This window comes from Carcharodon carcharias, chromosome 12 (genome assembly GCF_017639515.1).
Source record: "Carcharodon carcharias isolate sCarCar2 chromosome 12, sCarCar2.pri, whole genome shotgun sequence".
NCBI classification, from domain to species: Eukaryota; Metazoa; Chordata; class Chondrichthyes; order Lamniformes; family Lamnidae; genus Carcharodon; species Carcharodon carcharias.
Window position 1 is genome coordinate 47,562,135 of NC_054478.1, and position 26,635 is coordinate 47,588,769.

A 26,635-nucleotide genomic window follows, 5' to 3' on the forward strand; every position below is an offset into this window, starting at 1 on the left:
CGTTTACATATCAGTGGGTGTGCAGCCGACTCCGGCGCGCGCCAGCCGAATGAAACATCATGAGACAGCGCGATGATGTCGGGACACATGCTCTCATCATCATGTGTCATTTTACACATTGGCTTATCGGGTCCACCCCTGCACGCTGACTGAAAAATCCTGCCCTATGTTCTTAAAGTATCATGTAATTCTGATAAAATCCATCCATGAGCATGGACTTCTTAATCAGATTATTAGCTGGACACTGCCAATTGTTGGGAGTTGTAGGAAACTGTAAGTGTTTGTGGCAAGCAGCATTACTGTATGAAAGACTACAACAGCATTTATGTGCTGAATTTTAAAAGATATCAACAATATTTTAGTTTCAAGACTACTCCAAAAATAGTTGATTGTGCAAATTTTATCAAGCATTTTTCAAATAGTGTCAATTTTGCTGATGTTTCAAATATAGATCAAAATATTTCAGTGATTATTGCAAAGAATCCATGTTGGCAATTATTTTGCCAATGGCAGGAGTTATACAGATTAAAAACATGTAATTTCATAGCTCCAACATCTCCCTTCACCCATTCCTTATTAAATACAATTAATGCTGCGTTGCACATTGATGCATAACTGAATTTTTCTCAAAGTTAGAATAGCAAATTAGCAGCCAACACCATGGCTACATCATTCTCTGGAACAGCAATCAGTCTAATATTTTGTTTGGAATTTTTTTACGTGTAAGGTGCATTCATTCAATTTAATTATAGAAATATATAATACCAACTTTGAATCAAAGGTAAGACTAATAAGGGTGCGCATCCAACAAGTAGAAAAGGAAAAGTGAAATTAGAAGGCAGGTGAAACAAAGGCAAGCATCAACTAGACTTAGGACGTGGAATAATGTCAAAAATATAAAGTTAAGGGCACAAATAGAGGTAAATTGGTATGATCTAATTGTCATTCCAGAAACATGGCTGCAGGGTGACCAAGATTGGGAACGGAATATTCAGGGATATTCGACTTTTAGGAAGGATAGGCAAAAAGGAAAAGGAGATGGTGCTGCTCTGATAATAAGAGATGAGATCAGTACATTAGTGAGGGAGGATTTCAGATCAGAGAATAAAATGTGGAATCTGTTTGGATGGAGCTAAGAAACAGCAAGGGACAGCAAACGTTGGTAGGAGTTATTTATAGGTTACCAAATAGTAGTGGTAGTGTGGGGCGTGGTATTAAACAGGAGATTAGAGAAGCATATAGCATGGATAATACAGTAATCATGGGTGACTTCAATTTGCATATAGGTAAACCTAATGAGCAGAGATTGACAGATTTCTAAATACCAATGTCATAAAGGAATATAGAGCTAGTGTGCGCAAGAGGCATTGAAGTGGATGATCAGCCATGATCGTATTGAATAGCAAAGTAGGGTCCTTGGGATGAATGGTCTACCCGTGTTCCTATGTACCTGAATTGTATCAATTAGCTTGCAAGCAGTCCAGTTACAGTAGTTGCAAGTTAATATTAACTGCTGAAAAAGTATATCAATATACAGAACTGCTTGAGTTACAGTAAATATATTGGTTAAAGAGACTTTTTCCTTAGTGTTGCTGGGTCAAAATACAGGAACTCCCTTCCTAACACCACAGTGGGTGTACCTACACCATATGGGCTGCAGCAGTTTAAGAAGGCAGCTCACCACCACTATCTCAAGAGCAATTAGGGTAGGGCGATAAATGTTAGCCTAGCCAGTGAAACCACACCCCATGAGTAAGTAGAAAAAATCTCTGAAGCATTTCCACTATCCTCCTGGGAGTCTTCTACCATAACTGAGTTTTGAGTTGGAGAAGTTGCTTCGGGAGTCTGGTGTCAGGCATATGACCATAATGTCCTGTCCAGCAGAACTGGTCTTGACTAATTAGTGCCTCAATGCAGGGTAAGTTGGCTTTGGAGAGGACACTGCTGTTGGACCACCTTTCTTGTCACTGGATTTGGAGAATCGGCCTCACTTGCCTCCTCCCAGTGGCCAAAGAGTTCCTTCCAGAGTTACAGTGCAGTTTTTGCCCATTGAGAGGCATCACAGACATAATCTTCACTGCTCAGCAAATTAAGAAAAATGCAAGGCAGGCATAGATAAAGGCAGACACAGATGATGAAAATCATCATCACCTCCAATGTGCCAGCTCAGCCTTTAACTGACTGAGGACCAGAATCTCAAACCTGAGACTAAGGTCGTGGTTTATCTGGCAGCAGTGATCCCCACGCCCGTATATGCTTCGATGAGTTTGACAACTTAGAGCAGACACCTCAAATCACTGGAGAAGTACAACCTTTGCACATCACAGCCTTGTTTGACCCCAGTTTTCACTGAGCTAGGGTTTGTGGTGTTTCCACTGGTGATGATTACGGCTTGCATCTCATCGTGGAGTGGGCAGATGATGGTGACAAATTCCTAAGGGCAGCCAAATTTGTGAAGGATACTCCATCAGACTTTGTGGGTGACAGAGTCAAAGGCTCCATGAGATTGAAAAAGGCCGTGTGCAGTGGTTTTTGCCGTTCTTTGCACTCTTCTTAATTTGTCAAGCAGTGAATATTATGTCTATGATGCCTCTCAATGGGCAAAAACTGCACTGTGACTCTGGAAGGAACTCTTTGGCCACTGGGAGGAGGCAAGTGAGGCAGATTCTTACAATGATCTTCTTTGTGGTGAACAGCAGGGATGCTCCTCTGTAGTTACTGCAATCGGACTTGTCTCTTTACTTGAATATAATCACGATCGCAGCATCCATGAGGTCCCCCGATATGCACCCCTCTTCCCAGGCGAGGGGTATGAGGTTGTGCAGCCTGCTGGGACTGTATCTCCACTGTGATTGAGGATTTTGGCAGGGATTCTATCTCCTCCTTTTTTGTTTCTCAGCTGTCAAATGGCTTTTTCAACATCATTCTGGACCGAGCTGGATGGTGTATTGAGGAATGGGGTTGAGGATATTCAGAGACATAGGCCTGGATTTTCACTGAGTCAGGATGACTTGAGAGCCCTTTAAAAATGGCAGGTAGCTCCAAATTCTGGGATTCCTGGCCACATTCCTGGGGTTTCCAATTTTCAGGAATGCCTTTTAAGGGTGGGGATTGGTTCGGGTCAGGAGCCCTATTCTGCACTCATGATCTGGCCAGCTCTATTGGGGGTTAATTGAAACCTTTAAGATCCTGAGGGGTCTTGATAGGGTGGAGAGGATGTTTCCTCTTGTGGGAGAATCTAGAACTAGGCGTTACTGTTTAAAAATAAGTAGTTACTCATTTAAGACAGAGATAAGGAGAATTTTTTTCTCTCAGCGTGTTGTGAGTCTTTGGAACTCTCTTCCTCGAAAGACAGTGGAAGAAGAGTCTTTGAATATTGTTAAAGCAGAGTTAGATAGAGTCTTGATTAATAAGGGGATGAAAGGTTATCTGGGGTAGGCAGGAGTGTGGGGTTGAGGTTACATTCAGCTCGGCCATGATCTTATTAAATGGCAGAGCAGGCTCAAGTGGCCTACTCGTGCTCCTAATTCTTATAATAAGCATGTCCTAGCCCTCCACAATTTTCAAGGAGTCTGTGAGTTGTTGAATCTCTCATGTTCTTTATACCCACTATTTGTTCTTCATGTTACTGGTTTTATGTTATACAGCTGCACTCAGCTGCCTGTAGGACTGCTGCTTTTCTTCTGAGCCGTGGTGAAGTTTTCAGATAATGAAAGCTTTGTGTTTATGATTGATTCCGTCCTTTATTTCATATTCATTTTCATCAAACCAGTCAGGATGTCTCCTGGTAGAGAGATCAAGAACCTCTTCGCAGATGCTTGTTATGGTGGATTTTAGGGTTGACCAGGCACACAGGTTCCTGGTACCTGGAGGTTGAGAGGTTGGCAGTAAGGTGCTGACTGTGCAGGGCCACTTCGCTGAGATCTTTGAGGCCTTCGATGTTAATTTTCTTGCAGCATTGCTTTTGTTGCCTCCACTGTTTGGGGTCAGGCTGGTGGAGATGGTAGATTGGATAAGGTGGTGATCAGTCCAGCATTCAGTATGCCTGTCATGGTGCAGGTGATGTGGACATCTCTGCGACCAGTTCACTCATTTCAGCATAAGCAGTGTGAGTGATAACGCAGTGAGAAAATGTTTTGTTTCATAAAGTGGCACATTAATATGTTTTTCTATGTCCCTACATATAACTAACTATATGTAGGCCACATTAAATCATAACAAGTCACCCTAACAGAAACAACAGAATGGACTGCTGAGAGAGAGCGTGCAGGCTGATCATATTAACAAGTTCAAGAGCAAGTTGCATAAGTACTTGAAAAAGAAATTGATTGAAGGATATGAGAAGTATCACAGAACATGATATTTCTCAGAAGCTGGGAAGAGACTTGCCTTTTCTAACTCTGTACATTTTAATGTTTCCTACTAATAGTGCAACTAATATACTGAGATTTAGAAAGTTATTGGACTTTAAGCTGTCTGTCTTGCTTAGGAGTAGTTATTCTTGCAAATGGGTCGGAGGTTGTGGGTTCAAGCCACTCCCCAACCCCTTTCCCATCCTTCTCCGATATTGATTATTTAATCTAGGCTTCCAATTCAGTACAATACTAAGTTGCTATTGTACAAATGAGGCATTAAACTGAAAAGCTGTCTGTCTTCTCAGATGGATGTATAAAGATTCCACAGTGCCGTGCACAGGGAAGTTCTCCTAGCCAACATTTATTCCTCAACCAACATCACTATAATAGATATATCTACCTGTTATTTATGAGAATTTGATTTGCACAAATTGACCCCTGCATTTCCCTACAAATACATATTCTTTTTATGTACACACAAGCATTTTCTTCTTTTTTAATAACGCTTGTACTATTCACTGTTAGTCTCAAACAATTGTTTTCCCAAAAATTGAATAAAGTATTTTGAGGAGAATTGTAAATGGTCTTTAAAAAATGTGTGGCATAAAAACTATGATTGTAGAACCAATGAAATGGCAGTGATGCAGAATCACTTAGGTTTATAAACTCACTATGCTCCACAGGATCAGTTTATTATAATTGCCACAAATTACCTAATTACTGAATATGTACCTTTGGGCAGGCCGATTTATTTCTACTAATGCTCATGGACAGTTACATTTTGCAAATATTCAGATCTATATTCTTAATAATCAAACCCTCTTGTAAAAGTAACTATTTTTCTGTTTTACCTACAGAAGTAGCATGCATTTTCTCAAAGGAATGGCTTAAAACCCATGATCAATAATGAAGCAAAGGATTAACACAATGTCATAATGAATTTTTCACATTATTCACTGCAGTGAAATAACAATGGATTTAGTAACAGAAAAATGGTTATTTTTACAAGAGGGTATGATTATTAAGAATATAGATCTGAATATTTGCAAAATGGAACTGTCCATGAGCATTAGTAGAAATAAATTGGCCTGCCCGAAGGTACATATTCAGTAATTATGTAATCTGCTTTTTAAAATGTTAAATATGGACAGATGTAGGAAACATATATTTTTATTTCTGTTGGGCTATTGTAAAGAACATATCTTTTTATTTTCTGGTGGATTGTGGATTAAAATTACAATGGCTGCAGTTTGAAAGACATGTCTACTGGAACAGGATGAGATATATATACAATGTTGCAGTCATGGAACAGAGTGTGCTATGAAATACAGAATGGTGCCGGAAAGGAGTCATAGACCAAGGGAGCTGCCTGACAACAATGTTTTAATTTGCTCCTGACCATGTGACCAGGTTTTGAGAGAGAGAGCAGTGGAGCAGAATGGTTCCTAGCCTGAAAGGAACAAGACCTAAAACCTCTTGCTCCTATGTGTGGAAGATTCCAGTAATTCCACAATAATAGCTGGTTGGCTTTTTCTCCTCATATCTCTATAACCTGCTTTCTCTCTGAAAACCCTTGTCAAGAGGCAAAGGGGAAAATTGCTGTTACAGATATTGAAAGTGCTCAGCCAGTGAACTAAATGCCAAAAGTGCTGGAAGACCACCTCGTGTCATCAATAAGAACTGAAAGGAATTTGGAAAGTTTTGGTCAAAATCAACCTATCGAATCTTGTACTCTGGATTGGTGCTATTGAACTGTTTTATCCCACCGTTAAAATCCATGTTTTTGTGTGTCTTTTGTGTCTTGTATGTGTGTGTAGTGTTTTAAGAAAAGGGTAGAGTTTAAGTTATAGTGTTAGAAATTAGCAGTTCATATTTCTTTCTTTTGCCACTAGTTAACAATAGTTTGTTCAATCAACAGTTATATACTTATTAAGTTCACAAACCTGGTCTCGTATTCTGTTAATCTAAATTAAACAGTTAGGTAGAATTGAGGCAATATGTCATGGAACAGAGTTTTCTCAAACTTTTCACACTTGCCACGGCTTGGAGAGCACTGGGATTTGATATTGACGTGTGACACAGATCTTATGTAGTAATTTTAATTATTTGTAGATGTAATTATGGAAATGCAGCTTTTTTGTTCATGTTTGGACCTAGGCAGTAGTGAGGTCTGGAGGTGAGTGGTCTTGGTAGAACCCAAACTGCTCATCAGTTAGTAGATTATTGCTGAGTAAGTGCCATTTGATAGCATGCCCAATGACCCTTTCAATCGTTTTACTGATGATTGAAAATAAGCAGCTGGAGCAGCAATTGGCCAGATTGGATTTGTCCTGCTTATTTTTGTGGGAAGGACATCTCTGGGCAAATTTCCATTTTACCAGGTTAATGTCAGTGTGGTAATTATACTGAAACAACTCTGCTTTTTATTGAAAATTAATTTATGTGTTTTGACATATCCCTAAGACATGAAAGAATAAGTGGTGTAAATCAAACTTTATTCTTTTTTGCTTATCTAAAAATTAACTTTGCTGAATCAATAAATGGCTGCCACAAGTTACTTGATGTCTGGAATAGTAGGGTGATCACTGAGACATTATATGGATTTCACTGGAGGCATGCCCTTATATGTTTCTCATAGAACCTCACACCTGGGACTGTCAGAGTCTTTTTACTGAAAGAAAATGGATGCTATTTGCATCTGAATAAGTTTACCCCTCTAGCGGAGTCTAAGGGTCTACCAAGTCAACAGCTATCTGGACTAGGGTCATTAATATGGATGATGACTCTTTCAGAAGCTATTCATTGGGACATTATAAGCCACAAAACAAAAGCCAGATCCAGACACCTGAAAAAATCTCTTTATGAAATCATTGTGGAGGAAGGCAATCGCATACTCGAGTGATCATTTTGAAATCTCTATATACAGTTGAGAACTCAAAAACAGGCCAGTCAGCTGATTTATTTCCTATTTGCAAACCCTTGACAGCAGGACTCCAGGCTGACCAAGCAGCCTGCAACAAGTGCTCCTCGAAGCCTGTTTATCTGGAAGCCACTGGCCACCACCTGCCAAGTGGACCAAGTCTCTGAATATCAACCTCATCTCACTGCAGCACCATCCAACCTTAAAGGAATTCTGGACTTTTGCCTTCAACCAGGAACCCATGTGAACTGGAACTTCTCCCTGAGGGAAGCCCCTCCGAATTTAAACTTTCGAGACTCCGGAAATCACATGAATTGATATCCATTTCTGTGGTTCTTTTTACTATTAAGTTATTAATATATGTAAAATCCCTCTTTCCTATTTTCTTACTGTATAGCTGTGTATGTGTGTGTGTGTGTGTGCACGCACGTTTGAGTGCGCATGTGCATATGTGTGTGAAGTTCTGATCATCTCCTCAGGTTTGAAAGTGTAAATAAACTAAACTTCCAATTTAATCCTAAGAGAATTTGCTGCGAGTTACTTTAAAAATCTCCTACTCAAACAAAGGGTTTTTGGAATAAGCACCACAGCCTATTTTTAAAACAAAAATAAAATATTTCTGCTTATGAATATTTGACAAGAGGATAAAGGGATTTAGTTTTGCCCCTCTCTCCTGTCTTTAACAATTTGCTGGCTAAAAACCCTTGGTTGAACTTTAAAAAGAATGAGGCAACAGTTCAGTGCCTTGAAACTGCAATTTTGCATGAACATTTGCATCACTGTACATGACAAAATCCAAACCTATTAAGTGTCCAGGAAAACCCCATCAAAGGCAATTATCCTGAAGAAGTGTGAATGAACCACATCTCCTGAGCCATTCGCAGGACATCCAGTCTCAACTAGGTGTAGAACAAGCATTAGAAGTTATCAGTTCAGACAAAGCGCTCTGGCTGCAAGAGGAATTCACCCAGCTTTCTAATCAAGTTGCATCTGGAATTCACTATCATAACCATATTTGGGTCACTGGTCAGCTAGAAAGAGAGGATCACATGATAAGCCAGCTGACCCTCTTTTGTGTTTTAAGAAACAGTTTTCTCCAGGCCACAGACAGAAGCAGAAAAGACACTGAAGTGGGAAGACCCCTGGTGTGGACCTCTCTTCTCTCTCCTTCCCCCCACCAACTTGCAAGTTGAGCCTTTTCTGTTGTTTGACTATCCACATGCCACAGGCAGAGATGCTGGGGAGAATTTTCTCGCCGTCAGTGGGGTGGGGGCTGGAAGGGAGTGGGTGTGGGCCAATTAAGGCCTGACCAGCGTGACATGTACCGGGAAGTGCTGAGCACTCCCTGTGCGGGCAAGGGGAGTCAGCTGAGCCAGGGCTTGCGCTCTTTCACACATTTGCCCGAAAGAGCACAGAAATCTCCCTGAGGCACAGAGCTACCTCAGGGAGGTTAGTTTGATTTTTTTAAAATTTAAAGAAAGAAAGAAAAAAAATTTTAAGACATGTCCCCTCGTGTGACAGTGTCACATGAGCTGGGCCATGTCTATGAATTTTACTAAAAACATTTACTGAAGTTTAAAAAACCTTCATGAAACCTCATCCCGCCCCTGGATGAGGTTTCATGATAAATGCAAAGGCCGCCTGGGCTGTTTGCCTGCTTGCCAACCATAAGGTTGGATGGGCAGCTCAGTTGATTAATTAATTTTTAAATGGCCATAATACGGAGTCAAAATGGCTTTGACTCCGGTGCGCGCCCACCGAACTGAAAATCTGAATAACGCACGGTGACGGCGGGACGCATTGCCTGATGTCACCGCGCGTCATTTTACGCGTCGATGAGCGGGACCTGCTCCCGCACGGCGAATCGAAGATTCTGGCCACTGCCTCCAGAAGAAAATATAAATCGTCCGTCAACATACTTAAATCAACTCAATGATGAAGGACCACCAGCTCAACCTGAAACCATCTCAGCCATCAACCTACAGGACCCATAGATCTTTAGCTTCAAAGGGACTCTAAAGAGGCTGTTCAATCTACCCTCCCACTCTGTAACACTCTTGGGAGGGGTGGTGGGGTGTGGGGCGGTATGTGTGTGACCTTTGAATGTGTGTGTGCGTGAAAGTTGGAATGTCTTTATTATTTTTACTTAGACCTGGTTAAGTACAATAAATACTACCCTATTTTCTTAAAAAAACTCAAGAAAACCTGTCTGTGTGTGTATTTAATAGTCACATCACTTAAACAGTTAAACACTCCCCAAGCCGGCAACCATAGAGGAGCTCTTATTTTCCTGAATGCTTGCTATAGGCCACCAAATAATGGGAAGGAGGAAATAGAATTTGCAGGCAGATTACAGAAAGATCCAAGGACTACACAGTAGTGATTGTGGAGGATTTCAATTACCCTAACATAGAATAAGATATCTCCAGAGAGGCAATAGCAGATGCCCTGACTGCAATCTTTCAAATATTCTTGAATATAAAAGTTATACTAGAGGACTGAGGATTTGCCAATGTAATATCTCTGTTATGAAATGGATAAAGCAGTTAAATCTCTACTAAAGATGACTGTGCTTCTACAGGCCATAATGTTGGATGAAATTAATATGTAGATAAAAATTAAAAGATTACAGATAACTGTCACAGATGTGTAAAAGGTATGTTATGTCTTACAAAAATATAATAGAGCTCCCTGAGTAAAATTAATGGAGTAAAGGAAGAGCAGCGGATATTGTGTACATGAATTTTCTCAAAATGATTAGATTTTGCATAGAAGGCTTGTTGATAAAATCAGTCAGACACCATGGAAAAGGAACACAACACGCTTACAATGTTGGCTAAAGGATTTTGCTTTCAGACTGGAAGAATGTATACAGCGGTTGTGTATTCAGGACGATTTTTTCTTCACTTTCAATACTGGAAATGCAATAGTAAAATTTGCGATTGAGACAAAAATAGGAAGCTAGTTCACTGTGAAGAGGAAGCTACTCTGGAAAGCATAACCAGATTATTATCTTGAAATTTGTCAGATGGAATGTGAGATAGTACATTTGGGTAGAAGAACTGGTATATTGATAAAAGTGATATTTAAGAAGAAGACATATTCGTGTGATTGATCCTGTTCAACACACTAACATTTGGACTTTTATAAATGATGGAGCTTGTGCTAACTGCAACGAACTCAAGTAAAATTGAAACTCTGCAACAGCAGATGTAAACAATCCCATTAGTAAACATTCCCAAGTTTCAACTGAAAGCAAAACTTTGAAGCTTCTGTTCTTCTGTTAAACCAAAACCAGTTGAGTAATTAACATGTATATATGATTGTTACTTTACTATGCAAAGATGTCCTGAAATTCGGAGATGATAGCACCATTCATTTTAGAAGACTTCATGAAGCTATCAGCACCTTATGTTGCAATTACCTTCTTCTGTTTATGCTGGTGTTGCACATTCTTTGTTGTCTATTTTTTTCCATGATTTACCATTTTCTCTAAGCCATATTTCTGTCACATATCAAATTTAGTAATACAACCTGAATGCAAGTTGTCAATTTTTCTGCTGACTACCTAAACTGTCTCTGTACTCATTGAACACAATATTCTGACTGGATTTCATGTCTTTGTCAGGTGTAAATAAATAGGACTTTTTGTGGCACTCCCCTTAATGGAGACATTATGCAAACTTTCAGTGAACACACAGTGTGATATGAGAACTGACAACACACACTGGTATTTGCTTTATTAAAAAATGTCCTTCAACAGCAGTTGAGCAAACATTATAGATGAGCAAATTAAATCCGGTCACAGGGCCTTCAGCTGGTGAAAAGTTGATATCTTTGGAAATGTTCCTCACTGATACTGTTTCTTTGTCATTTTTTGCTTGCCAATAATGGTATTGTGATTCTATTAAAACTGAACTTGGAATCATCTCACCCTTAGGTTTAAATTCTGTCCCAAAATGCAGATTTTTTTAAGTACTGTTGTTTACTGCATGTCTTTTCGAATATGGATGTAGGCATTAATATATTTCATTCAAATGTAAAGAGACCCATGGATCAGGTTGCAATCATTGTTCATTAAATTGCACAAAAGTACGCAAATGTTTCAAAAAAATAAAGCTTGAATAAACATCAGAGAAAAACCTAGAAAGATATGCAAGACAAATTTGAAAAGGATTTGTTTATGGGGCATATTCAAGCCAATTACCATATCTACATTGTTACAATTTTTGCAATAAATGTTCCTGATGATTGAAAAGGCAATTTTACCATTATTATAAACATATTATTCAATCTACCCTGGTATTGCTCATGCTAAATTGGAAAATATGGTCACTTTCTTATCTGTGCCTACTTTCTAATCGTTCCTGTTTTTCTCTTTCTGTCATCCCTCTTGTTTTTCTCTTTCTTTTCCCTTCCCTTCTACTTTTTTCACTTTAACTCTTTTTGCTCCTCTCTCTGTTCTCTTCTGATTTATTCTTCTTTTGATTTTAGTAAGAGGTCAAGTGGTATTATTGGCAAAGGAACAACAGACTATACTTGTGGTAGGGGTTACAGGAAAAGTACGGCTCTTACGAGCTCTTTTCTAATTCCCTTCCCAATCACTCATGCTTTTGCAATCCATGTATACCCATCACATGCTCTTATCCTTCACTTTCTCAATCTCTCCACTTCCTACTACATGTTCATTCCCATCACCACTTCTACCTCAGCTTCTATGTACTATCCTTTTCCTTGTTCGTCTTTCCTCCAATTCCTCCCCCCACTCTCACATTGGTAACCATAATAATACAAAAATTAACAATGGGAGAATAAAGTTCTTTGGAATGGTTTCATGCTTCAGTGACAGGATGAACAAGTTGGAGATGGAGCTGAAAGAAGAAATAAGCATTCCCAGTTCAACATCGATTCAATAAGATATCACTAGGTAGAAAGGATTACAATTATGAGGAATGTCCAGAGAAGTTGGGTCATTTTTTTACTGGAGTTAACATGATTGAGGTTTTTATGATTATGAAGGGTAAATGTGAAGGATAAATAGTGATCCACTGAAAACTGCTAATAAGAGGGCACAAATTTTAAATAATCACAAAGAGAATAATAGAACACTTTACAAAATAATTCACAGAGAATGTTAAGAATTGGGAATTTTTTTTGACACAAACCATTACAAGGCACAATTTGTAAACACATTTAAAAGGTAATTAATTAGTTGCTTGACAAAAAAAAATAAAGGTTATGGCAAGCTGCAAGAGCATGGGATTAAATAAGGAAGCTGATGTGGACAAAATCTCTATAATAGAATTGATGAACTTAGCTGAAGTATGAATGTTCGATTATGTTCAATATATTATGCAAACAGATGTTATAATAAATAAACTGAGAAGTAGGGAGTGAGGGGGAAATTTAGCAAGGCTCATTGGACACAATTTGGATTTGAAGATAACAGATGTAATTATCATCTTCAAAAAAAGGTCGAAAGCATATCATGCAAATTACACACATCTGTTAGATGGGCATTTTGTAGTGATTAGCCATTACAAAGGAACAATTCAAGAGCATCTAGCAAGAGTAATAACAATAAATCCAAGTCCACCTGGTTTATAAAAGATCACTCACACTGGACATATTGGAATTCTATAAGGACATATTATTTTCTTAATACACATATTATACATATACATACAATATCTATATAAACAGAGGCAATTTATAATTGCCAGCTGGTTGTTTCTCACCAAAAAAACAGAGTTGGCAGTTCAAAACTGAGATGGAAGTAAATGGAAGAGCAGCGCTGGTGGTTTTTAATATATACAAATTGTGATCCTGCATTGTTGTAGGACCTCGACTATAACTTTGAAATGCAAAGGGGCTGCACGTACGTGTAAATGCGAAAGAGGTGAGTAGTGGCCAAACCATTTTACAAAATGTCCCAAATGTTATTCTGTTTTCTTATCCGGGCCCAGCTCTTCCTGGCTCCAATAAAATGCTACCACCTGCTGCAGGCCTATACTTGACCTTCACCCAGAGCCAACTAATGAGCTGTCATTTGCTGGCTACTCTCAAACAAGACATGAACCTGAAAATAGGTTGGACCTCCCAACACTGGTAGGAAGTAATTGGCACACTTGTGCCACACTAAAAGAATCAGAAATGAAAATCTAGATGAGCAGCAAAAGTAATAACAATTTGTTCAGGAAAGGTCCTGTTATCAGGTTGTCAGAAATGGCATTTTGTTCAGATTGTAGAAGCAGACAGAGCATAATAATCTTAAACCAATGACATTTTCTAAAAGGAACTTTATGAAGATACAGCTACAGGCACAGCATAATAGTTAGAGAACTTCAAAAGTGTATGAGGCAATGATCTGCACTCAATTCTAACTGAGCAGATTGGGCTAAACGGTTGCCGAGGTAAACAGGAAAGGGCTTTGATCAGTCAGTCTAAAGCTAATGTATGGAACGGAGAGAACAGGAATATAAGATTGTGCGATGCCTGGAAAAGGACCCATCGGGGTCAAGGATTCTGAAGAAGAGGTGTCAGGGAACACCAGTAAAGCAAGTTTCTCCTTCCACTGCAAGAACTGATCACACTTCACATTCGCATTCCCTCCTTTCTCACATTCTCGCCTCTGAATAAGAAGGTCATGGGTGTTATAGAATGTGCTAAACTAGGATTCCAGCAGTAGACGTATCAGAATACTTACTTAAGACCTAGTTTACTTACACTATTTACAGTATGTACACAGTGAGTAGGGATCAAATTTAGGAAAAAAAACAAAATACTGCGAATGCTGGAAATCTGAAACAAAAACAGAAAATGCTGGAAAAACTCAGCAGGTCTGACAGCATCTGTGGAGAGAGTGAATTAACACTTTGAATCCATATGACCCTTCTTCCAATTTGGGAAGATGTGGTAAATCAAAGAATAGAGGCAATGCAAGAGAGAAAGGTACTAATATGGGAAATGATATCCAGAATGTGATAGGAAGGGATAGAGAGTACAAATCTAAGAGTAAATCAGAAGATAAGGCCAGGTGTTACAAAAATAATAAAAGGACAAAATTAAAGGCTCTGTATTTAAATGCACATAGCATTCGAAACAAAACAGATGAACTGAGAGCACAAATAGAAATAAATAAGTACGATCTGATAGCCATTACAGAGAGATGGCTGCAGGATGACGTGGATTTGGACCTGAATGTTGAAGGGTATGTGACATTTAGGAAGGACACGGAGCTAGGAAAAGGTGAAGGGGTGGCTCTGTTAATTAATGTTAGTATTAGCACATTAGAGAGGGATAACCTAAGTTCGGGAAACCAGAATGTAGAAACAGTTTGGGTTGAGATGAGAAATGATGAAGGTAAAAAGTCACTTGTGGGAGTGATGTAGAGGCCCCATGATTGTAACTACACAGTAGGACAGAGTATAAAGGATGAATCACAGACTTTCAACAGCACAGAAGGAGGCCATTCAGCCCATCATGTCTGCACTGGCTCTCCAAATGAGCATTATGATCTCGTGCCATTGCCCTGCCTTTTCCCCATAACCTTGTACATTGTTTCTATTCAAGTAACCATCTAATGTCCTCTTGAATTCCTTGATTGAACCTGGCTCCACCATACTTCCAGGCAGTACATTCCAGACCTGAACCACTCATTGTGTGACAAAGTTTTTTTTCACGTCACATTTACTTCTTTGGCAAATCACTTTAAATCTGAGCCCTCTCGTTTTTGATCCTTCTACCAGCAGGAACAGCTTCTCCCTATCCACTCTGTCCAGTCCCCTCATGATTTTGAACATCTCTATCCTCTTAGCCACCTTCTCTCCAAGGTGAACAGTCCCAACCTCTCCAATCTATCTTCATAACTGAAGTTTCTCATCCCTGGAACCATTCTTGTAAACCTCTTCTGCACTCTCCCAATGTGTTCACATCCTTCCCTTAATGTGGCACGCAGAGCTGTACACAATACTTCAGCTGAGGTCTAATGAATGTCTCATATTACAAAATCAGCATAACCTCCTTGCTCTTGTACTCTATGCCCCTATTAATAAAGCTTAGGATACTATATATTTTATTAACTGCTCTCTCCATCTGTCCTGCCATCTTTAATGATCCATGCACATATACAGCCAGGCCATTCTGCTCCTGCACCCCTTTCAAAATTTCACCCTTTATTTTATATTGTCTATCAATGTTCTTCCTACAAAAATGCATCACCTCACACTTCTCTACATTGAACTTCATCTGCCACCTATCTGTCCACTCCGCCAACTTGTCTATGTCCTTTTGAAGTTCTACACTGTCCTCCTCGCAGTTTACAACACTCCCAATAGATAATGGGAGCTTGTCAGAAAGATGCAGCAATAATCATGAGGGATTTTAATCTATAGGTAGACTGGAAAAATCAGATGACCAAAGGTAGCCTTGATGAGGAGTTCATATAATGTTTTTGGGTAGTTTCTTGAAACAGCATACTCTGGAGCCAACCAGAGAATAGGCTATACTAGACTTGGTACTATGAAATGGGATAGGATTAATTGAGAACCTCATAGTGAAGACACCCCTAGGTAGTAGCATTCATAATATGATTGAATTTTACATTCAGTTTAAGGGAGAGAAGAGTGTGTCCAAGACTAGTATTTTAAACTTAAATAAGGGCAATTATGAGGGCATGAAAAAAGAGCTAGCTAGAGTGAATTTGCAAATAAATTTAAGGGATAGGTCCATAGAGATGCAATGGAAGACATTTAAAGGGATATTTCAGAATATAAGGAATAGATATTTTCCAATGATAAGGAAAACTTCCAAGGGGAGAACCCGCCAACTAAAAAAGTAAATGATAGCATCAAACTTAAAGAAAAAACATATACTTGTGTGAAGATGAGTGGCAGGCCAGAAGATTGGACAGAATATAAAGAACTGCAAAGAATGACAAAAAGATTAATAAGGAGGGAAAAATTAGAATACGAGAGAAAGCTAGCTGGAAATATAAAGACGTATGGTAAGAGTTGCTATAGATATTTAAATAAGAAAAGGCTTAACAAAGTGAGCATTAATCCTATAGAAAGTGAGTCTTGGGAATTAATAATGGAAAATAAGGAGATAGCAGATCAATTGAATAGTTATTTTGCATCAGTTTTCACTATAGAGGATACAAGTAACACCCCAGAGATAGCTGTAAATTAGGAAATGGAAGGGATGGAGGAACTTAGGAAAATTACAATTGAGCAAGTTGTTGGAGCTGTGGCTCCTGATAGACTTCATCCTAGGGTATTGAAAGTAATGGCTGGTGAAATAGTTGACGTGTTGGTTTTAGAAACATAGAAAATAGGAGCAGGAGTAGGTCATTTGGTCCTTTGAACCTGCTTCATCATTCAATATGATCATGGCTGATCCTCTATCTCAACGCCATACCCCTGCTCCCTCCACATGCCCCTTGTGCCTTTAGAGAGTAGAAATCTATCTATTTCCTTCTTAAATATATTCAGTGATTTGGCCTCCATAACTCTCTGTATTAGAGAATTCCACATGTTCACCACCCTCTGAGTGAAGGATCTTCTCCTCATCTCAGTCCTAAATGGCCTACCCTGTATTCTGAGATTGTGACCCCTTGTTCTAGACTGCCCCCACCCTCCCTCAGCCAGAGGAAAAATCATCCATGCATTCAGTCTGTCCAGCCCTCTCAGAATTTTATACATTTCAATGAGATCCCCTCTCATTCTTCTAAACTCCAGTGAATACAGGCCTAGTTGGCCCAATTTCTCCTCATATAACAATGCTGCTATCCCAGGAATCAGTCTGGTGAACCTTCACTGCACTCCCTCTATGGTAAGTATACCCCTTCTCAGGTAAGGAGACCAAAATTGTACACAATACTCCAGGTGTGGTCTCAACAAGGCCCTGTACAGCTCCTTTACTCAAGTCCTCTTGCAATGAAGGCTAACAGACCATTTGCCTTCTTAACTGCTTGCTGTACCTGCATGCTTGCTTTCAGTGATTGGTGTACAAGGACACCCAGGTCCCTTTGTGCATCTACATTTCTCAATCTATCACCATTTAAATAATACTCTGCCATTCTGTTTTTCCTGCCAAACTGGATAACTTCACACGTACCCACGTTATACTGCATCTGCCATGTATTTGCCCACTCACTCAACTTGTCTTAATTGCCTGGAAGCCTCTTGACATCCTCCTCACCACTCACATTCCCATCTAGTTTTGCATCATCAGCAAACTGGGTAATGTTACATTTGGTTCCCTCATCCAAATCATTGGTACATATTGTGAACAGCAGGAGCCCAATCACTGATCACTGCAGTACCCCACAAGTCACCGCCTGCCATTCCGAAAAAGACCCCTTTATTCCTACTCTCTGTTTGCTGTCTGCTAACCAATTCTCAATCCATGCCAATATATTACCCTCAATCTCATGTGCTTTAAATTTGCATGTTAAACTTTAATGTGGGACTTTATCAAAAGCTTTCTGAAAATCCAACTACACCACATCCACTGCTTCTCCCTTATCTATCCTACTAGTTACATCCTCAAAGAACTCCAGTAGGTTTGTCAAACATGATTTCCCTTTCATAAATCCCATGTTGACTTTGCCAAATCCCGTTGATATTTTCTAAGTGTCCTGTCATCACATCCTGCATGTTTTGTCATTGAAGTCAAAGAGGTCGAGGCCTAATTTCTGCCACAAGCGATGAGGAAAAACAGATGGTACCAAGGCTCCTGTTGGCTTTGGAGTATGAATGGCAGGTATGGCAGCATAGGACAAATCCTGGACCGCTTGTGTGATGCCCAGCCACCACACTGATTATAGGGCTCTCGTTCTGCATTTTGTGATACCGAGGTGACCTCCATGGAGACGGTGAAGAATATCTTGTCACATGGGGCATAGGATGACCAAATGATGATTGTAAATTAGGAGCTCATCCACAATGGTCAAATGGGCTCATTTCTCATAGTATTTGTGGATAAGATGATTGGTAGGGTTGTATCTGGACCACACTTGAAAGCAGAATTCCTCCACTTGAATGCATTTGGCATCCTCTTTTTGGGCGCTTTGAACAGCCTGGAGCTTTGTGGTGGATATGAGCAAGAGACTCATGATGGTGGAGCAAATGCTTTCACTCCTGACACCAGTGTAGAATCAAGGGTGACAGCAGAGTTGACCAGGGCTTTGGAGAGAGCATCAGCCCTGGTCTGCTTGCTTGGGACATAGATAGGTCTATATTGGTGCTGCATCAGCCAGAGGCAAAATCATTGATTGAGGATGGGTATTTTAACAATCTCTGTGCAATTAAGGAGTGTTATGAGGGGTTTGTGGTCTGTTTCCACTTGAAAGGGCAGCCCGATCCAGTAATCAGAAAAATGCTCGACAGTCCATGTAACCACCAGTACCGCTTTCTCAATAGTGGCATACCTTCATTCAGTGTCTGTGAGAGCTCCTGATGAAAAATAGACAGGTATTCTATTATCATTCTTTTGCAGCTGAATGAGAACACCACTAAGGTCAATGAAGACAGTAGGCAACATGGTGTCATAGTGCGCCAGACGTCTTAGGAGACTAGGCAATCTTTAATGGATTGAAAGGCCTCGATTTGTTCCGCGTCCCTGAACCACTGTTGGCCCTTCTGCAGGAGGTCTCTCAAGGGTTCCATGAGTCTGGCCAAGTTAGGGATAAACTTCCCCACCTTGTTTGCCATCCCAAGGAAACATTGAATATTGATAACGCACATAGGCTGGGGAAACTCATGATTGGTATTTGTTTTCTATAGGTGGACCATAATACCATGCCATCGGATGATGTGTCTGTCCTAGGGCAGAATTTTACATCCACGCCGGAACGTAAAATGACGTGCGATGACGTTGGGCGCGCGTCCTTGCGTCATCACAAAGCCACACAATATTTTGTTCAGCAGGCACACGCCAGAGTCAGCTGCCGATAATTGAAAGGCCTATTAAGGCCATTGACCAGGGAATTAACCTGAATATTTACGCTGCCCATCCAACCTTACAGCTGGCAGGGAGGCGAAAGGCCAAGCAGCCTTTATGTTTTTCAGGAAGCCTTATACACGAGCGAGATAAAGTTTCTTGAAGCTATTATGAATTAAATAAAAAGTTTCATTTCTGCTTAAAAACATGTCCCATCTCATGTGACACAGTCACATGAGGGGACGTGTTTCATTGAATTTTTCTGCTCTTTATTAATTTTTTCAAAAAAAGCTTCAGTTTCCCTGACGCAGCTCCGTGCCTCAGGGAGATTGAAGCGCTCTTTCAGTGCACATGTGCAAACTGCACACTAGGCCCGACTCTCCCTCCTCCCCTCGCCCGCACAGGTAGCACTCAGTGCTACCGCTCGCAATCCACGCAGGGTGGGCCTTAAGTGGCCTGTCCGCATGAAATTGCGGTGCGGAGCCAATTGCAGGCGGCTCCGCAACCGCCCCCGCCCCTCCCGCCGAGCCCTCCTGACAAATGGAAAATCCTGGCCCAAGGAATTTTATGTTCAAATTCACAATTGTTGAGCATAAGATCTGCTTCCTGGAGAACTCTGAGGACTTCGCTTACCCTTCAGCTCCTGTGGAGACATGTATAAGGATGTTGTCCATGTGGTAGGTAATACCTTGTTTGCTCTCAAGGATTGTTGACATGACTCATCCGAATAACTCAGGGGCAGACGAGATACTGAAAGGGAGGCAGTTAAAGCAAAATCAATCCAAGGACATGTTAAAGGTCATCAGGAGCCTAGGTTCCTTGTTGAGGGGTAACTCGGTGCTGTTTGCATCAAGCTTAGTAAAATGAGGCTATTGGCGAGCTTTGCCAAATTGTCATCTACCAACGCCATTGGGTGGACCTCCTTCTGCACAGCTTTATAAAGCTGCGTAAAATCCACACAAAGCCAAAGGTGGCCACTGGGCTTGGGAACGATGACCCAGCAAGAACACCAGTGGGTTGGTTGTGTGACTGGGGAAATAATACCCCTGTGTAACACACAGTCAAGTTCCTTCTCAACCTTTAGCAATAGGAGGTGTGGCACACTGGCATGGCATCTGGGAGCAGAGAAATGTAAAATTCATTTTTCAGCTTCCCCAGCCCTTGGAAATGTTGCGGAAATTCCTGGTGGAATGTAACCCTGGGTCCAGTAGAAGAATCTCATCAACTTTCTGTATGATGTCTAACTGTACACATGCGTTCCTGATATGCTTTTGTTGTAAATGACATAAAGGGTTTCTGTGATCTGGCCCCTGGAGTTTTATACTGGAAGACAGAAGAGGAATTGTGTGGAGCCATGTGAGGTTGTCAGCCAGTACAGATACCCCTGCACCCATGTCAAATTTGAAGCATGTTAGGATCCCTCTGACTGCTAAACTGATGGACTCGAAGTCCTGGAAATACTGACGAACCTTGCCTAGGAAGGATGAGATAGGCATTATCCACTCGTGGCATAGTCAATTGCACCATTTGTTTGAGACTAATGCTGCAAATGTCCTGCCCTGCTGCACCTGAAACACTCAGCACTGAAACAGTCCTGCCACTTGTGCCGTCACCTTGTGCCACAGCGCAGACATTTCAAAATGGCAGCAGAGTGCTTTCCCACCTTCGTATATTTTTAGCAGGGTTTGGCACAGGTGGAGTAACCAAGTTTGGGCCTGCATGACAAGTGGACTTTCTCAGCACTTCGGCATGTGGCAAGGTGGAGGACCGAATTTGCTCGATTGGGACAGGCTGACCAAGACGATGTTGCATTGAGAACTGTTGTCGATAAGGACTAGTTATTGGATCCCAAGTGGTCAGGAGTGAGTGACCGGCCCCACCTGAGACCCAGGAGACATTGGTATCAGTGATCTGATTTGCATGTGGCCTCACAAAAGAAGGAAAAGAAACTGGGTGTGTGGGGGTGAAAAGACCTGAGGCCACTTGAACTGCAGAGAATTTTCATGGTACGTCATCCAGCAGCAATCTTTGTGGGGGTTTTCGAGGCTTGGAAATGGGCGGGCTAGGGGCAGTGGTTCTTACAGTGCTACCATTGCTACCCATCTGTGGTGTGTGTCGCTGAATTGCCTGATGAAGAATTGTGCCAAGCTAGGATAACCGTCATCTTGGACTGTGGGTGTTTGTCACCAATTATATGGCACCAATAATGAACTAATTGGGTTCTGCCACCACTGCCACCATGTTGTGGAATGTGCTAAGCTAGGATTCATAAGATCATAAGAAATAGGAACAGGAGTAGAACATTCGGCCCCATGAGCCTGCTCTGCCATTCAATAAGATCATGGCTGATCTTCTTGTGTTTCGATTTCCACATTCCCATCTAAGCCTGATAGTCTTTGAGTCCCTTGTCGAACAAGAATCTTTCGACCTCTGCCTTAAAAATATGCAATGACCCCACCACCACCACCTTCTGAGGCAGAGAATTCCAACATTGCACAACCATCTGAGAGAAAAAATATTTTCCTCATCTCTGTCCTAAAAGGATGATCCCTAATTTTAAAACAGTGCCCCCTAGTTCTGGATTCACCTACAAGAGAAAACATCTTTTCGATGCCCACCTTGTCAAGGCCATTCAGGATCTTGTATACTTCAATCAAATTACCCCTCACACTTCCTAAACTCTAGTGGAAACAAGGTCAGTCTGTCCAACCTTTCCTCATAAGGCACTCACTCCAGGTATCAATCCAGTGAACTGTCTTTAAACTGCCTCCAATGCATTTACATCCTTCCTTAAATAAGGAGACCAAATCTGCACACAATATTCAATGTATATCCCTGTGTAACTGAAGCATAACATCCTTACTTTTATGTTCAATCCCTCTCATAATAAAGGATAGCATTCCATTAGCCTTCTTAATGCTGTACCTGCATACTAACTTTTTGTGACTCATGTACTAGAACACCTAGATCTCTTTGCACCTCAGAATTATGCAGTCATTCTCTATTTAAGTAGTACTCTGCTTTTTTGTTCTTCCTGCCAAAGTGAACAACTTCACATTTTCTCACATTAAACTCCATTTGCCAGATCTTTGCCCACTCAATCAACCTATCTATATCCATCTGCAATTTCCTCATGTCCTCTTCACAACATACTTCCTACCTATCTTTGTGTCATCTGCAAATTTAGCTACCATGCCTTCACTACCCTCATCTAAGTCATTGATGTAAATTGTAAAAAGGTGAGGCCCCAGTACAGATTCCTGTGAGACCCCACTCATCACAACCTACCAGTCAGCAAAAGACCCATTTATGCATACTCTCTGCTTTCTGCTAGCCAGCCAATCTTCTATCCATGTTAATATGTTACCCACTATACCTTGCGCTTTTATTTTCTGTAATAATCTTTGATGTGGCACCTTACCAAATGTCTTCTGGAAATCCAAGTACAGTACATCTACAGGCTCCCATTTATCCATTGTGCATGTTACTCCTTCAAAAAACTCCAACAAATTTTCCTTTCACAAAACCATGCTGACTCTTCCCAGTTGCCTTGAGCTCTTCTAAGTGCCCAGCTATAACGTCCTTAATGATCGATTCTAATAATTTCCCCACGGCAGACGTCCAGTTAACTGGCCTATAGTTTCCTGTTTTCTGCCTCCCTCCCTTCTTGAACATAGGGGTTATATTTGCTACTTTCCAATCTGAATGAACCTTTCCAGAATCTAGTGAATTTTGGAAAATTAACATCAGTGCATCGACTATCTCATTAGCCACCTAGGATGTAGTCCATCAGGACCCGGAGACTTGCCAGCTCACAGCTCCATCAATTTGCTCAGTACCATTTCCCTGATTTCAATTTCACCAAGTTCCTTTCCCCCGTTCACCTCCTGATTTGCAGCTATTACCGGAATTTTTTTTTGTATCCTCTATAGTGAACACAGAAGCTAAATATTTGTTCATTTATTCTGCAATTTCCTTATTACCTATTATTAAATCTCCACTGTCACTCTTTAGAGGACCAACACTCTCTTTACTTACTCTTTTCCTTTTTAAATACCTATACAAACTCTTGCTATCCATTTTTACATTTCTAGCCAGCTTCCTCTCATACTTTAATTTCTTTCCCCTGTTTAACCTTTTAGTCATTCTCTGCCATTCTTTATATTCTGTCCAATCATCTGTCCTGCCATTCATCTTTGCTGAGTTGTATGCTTTTTCCTTAAGTTTAATGCTTTCCTTAACAGCTCTAGTTAACCATGGATGGTGGGTCCTCCCCTCAGTTTTTTTCTTTATAGTAGGAATATACTTATTCTGAATACTCTGAAATATTCCCTTAAATGTATGCCACTGCTTGTCTATTGATCCATCCTCCAGCCTAGTTTCCCAGTTCACTTCAGCTAGCTCAGCTTTCATCTCCACATAGTTGCCCTTATTTAAGTTTAATATACTAGTCTTAGACCCACTTTTCTCCCTTTCAAACTGGATTCAATTGTACTGAATCATTCAATCAATATTCAATCAATCATAGCAATCAAACTCAATCATATTCAATCATCTTCCAGCAAGGAAGAGTGGTGGACGTATCAGCGTACTAACTTTTTACCTAGTTTATTTATATTGTTTATAGAATGTACGTAGTGAATTGCAGGGAAGGCACATCTCCCTTCAGGGCTACATGTCTGCTGCCCACAGGACTGAGCATATGACTGCCTGACGCTAATGCCAAGTCATCATGTGCCCCATAGATTAGCACATCCATCTGTTAACCCTTTATATTACAGTGGGTTCAATCCCTATTCTAGAGACTTGAGCGCAAAAATATAGTGTGATACTCCAAAGCAGCACTGAAGGAGGGCTGCACTAGTGGAGATGCCGTCTTTGTGACTGAAGCCCTCTCTGCTCTCTCAGGTGAGTGCAAAAGATCCCGTGGCACTATTTCAAAGAACAGCAGGTGGGTTATCCCTAGTATCCTGGTTAATAGTTATCCCTCACCCATCATCACTAAAAACAGATTATTTAGTCATTATCACATTGCTGTTTTCTGTGCACAACTTGGCTGCCATGTTCCCTACATTACAATAGTGGCTACACTTCAAAAGTACATCATTGGATGTAAAGCGCGAAAGGAAATCCTGAGATCATGAGGGATTATATCAATACATAAATTTCTTTTTTGTTTAATTTGTTTATATCTGGGTTTAAGTTATACTCACCTTGAGTGTAAAGAAACAATTCTCTGATCGTAGGTCTCACTTCTAAGGGTCTGAACATTATATAGCTGTGGGGATAATCATCTAAAAGATTTTTCTCTTGACTTTGTGGCAGTGCAGACAGTAATTGCAGATTCCCCCCATCCTGTCAGTATCTTGCAGCATGTCATACTGTTGCAATTAGTTACTTTTTTCACTCAGAGTTATTGGAATTTTACTCATAATGATATATTGTCAAAATGAAATTCTGTACCGCTCTTGTGATAAAAAGTTTTGCATTTTCAATAAAAATGCTTTGCAACCCTTACTATCAGAATGCAATCAACTATCCACAATAAAATGAATATGAATCAATTGATTTCCATTTGCTTACCTTCGGTGCTGTGTAGAAATTATTGTTCCCACAACTTAAGCTTTTCTCAGCTTCTCTGGTTTTCAATCACACTGTCTGATTCAGTTATCTCTACTAGTTTCCCCTACACAATAAGCTTCCTGTTCGAGGATTTGTTTAATGAATAACATTGATATTCATTTTCATTGAAGAATTGCTTTGGGTGCTAGTTCTAAACAAGATATTGATGGCTCTTTTCTTCAGGATCTCTTAAAATTAGTGTCAATAGTAACTAATCCTGTACATATTACATTTCATCGAATCTTCATAATATAATCGGCAGAGGAAAATATTTAACTCGTTATTCACTTAGCTGATGTATCTGCATAGAAATCATTTCTGGTCTATGCTTAGCACAGGTCAGTTGCAATTTGCCCCAAATCCATTTGGTGAAGTTCCAGACACAGCCTATCGAAGAAGCTTACAGCGTATGGAATTGAAAGAAAATTAGCTAGCTAGATTGAAAATTGTCTTGGTGATAGAAAGCAAAAGGTAACCTCAACAGAAAGTTTTTGTCTAAGGAAAAGCGCAGTTCACTAAAAGACTTCATTCCCTGTTGATCACAGCATTCATTATTAGGGAAGCGCTCCTGGTATAGTAAAAGTTACTGACTGATACCGTTTAAAGTAATGTAGACAGAAAGTGGATGAGCTCAGGAAGAGCAATTGGATTTTAAAATTAATATATATGCAAGATAATGTATGTTGGCAATCTCAGAAGAGTCTGCTGCTTTAAAATACTTACTCCTTGCATTAATAATAATTTAAATTTCCTGCAGACAAGAATGTTTAATTACTACTAAAGCAGAATTTAGGCCAAATTTATTCTTGGAAATTGTGTCCACTGAGAATTAAACTAGCAATCATGAGTCATTTAATGTGATCTTCCACATCCATTACAAAGAAACAATCATTCGTCCACTTCTTTCTCCGAGTTACATCTAACTCTGTGTCGCCAGAGGGGAAACAATAATATTCAACATTTTCAGTACACGGCAAAACCTATTCTTCAGGAATTTTACAATGAGCTGACGGTAAATTCAGCTACATCAGTCTTTGTTTGCTGCATTGCTGAATGAAAAGATGGCTACACAGATTTAACAATCGTTATTGGAGGCAGGTACTGTAAGTTTCATAACCTTTTCAAGTGTCAGAAAATGATCAATTGGTTACAAGCTACATCTGGAAAAATTCAGATCACACACTTTCACTTATCAGGATGCAGGAGGTAAGAAGGAAGCCAGTCTGATCTTTTAGCTTGTTACCTCCTAGCAGCTTCCTAACTTCTTGTACTTCAGGCAAAGAATAAGAAATCAAGTTCTGCAGCTTTTCATAGATCTGACAGCAAAGTGAGTAATCTTAATTTCCTCCTAATTATCTGAGATTTTTAAGAAGAATAATTAAGATTTTTGTGAATAGAGCAGTCAGTAATAACAGATAATAAAGGCAATGTTAGCTCGGTTAACAGCTTTACCACTGTTTACTGCATTTCCTGTCACTTTCTCAAAATGTTTTAATTCTCCCGTATTAGGAGTTTAGTACCGCAAAGTTGTGCCTGCAGGGAAATGTAGTAATATTACTCAAAGACTGAACACTCTGACAGATGACAACATGGCACACATGAAACAGGGTAAGCAGAGCCTAAAGTTACAATGTTGACAATGCAGTTAATTGCTCCTAACCTAGAAATTCTAGTTTTAAAATTTTCCTTTATTCTCTCATCTTCCACAGATATGTTCATCTGGGCATTCTGCTCAGCCATATCGCCAGCATGTGTGTGGCATGGCAGGACTTCCACCTGGTGCAGGGGTGAGCCT

The 26,635-nt window shown here is 40.2% G+C and overlaps 1 protein-coding gene across 1 annotated transcript in view; it reads right to left on the minus strand.

Moving 5' to 3' along the window:
- thsd7ba (thrombospondin, type I, domain containing 7Ba) overlaps positions 1–26,635 on the minus strand; it is a 676,798-nt gene that overhangs the window by 355,616 nt on the left and 294,547 nt on the right. The gene's annotated exons all lie outside the window — the stretch shown is intronic.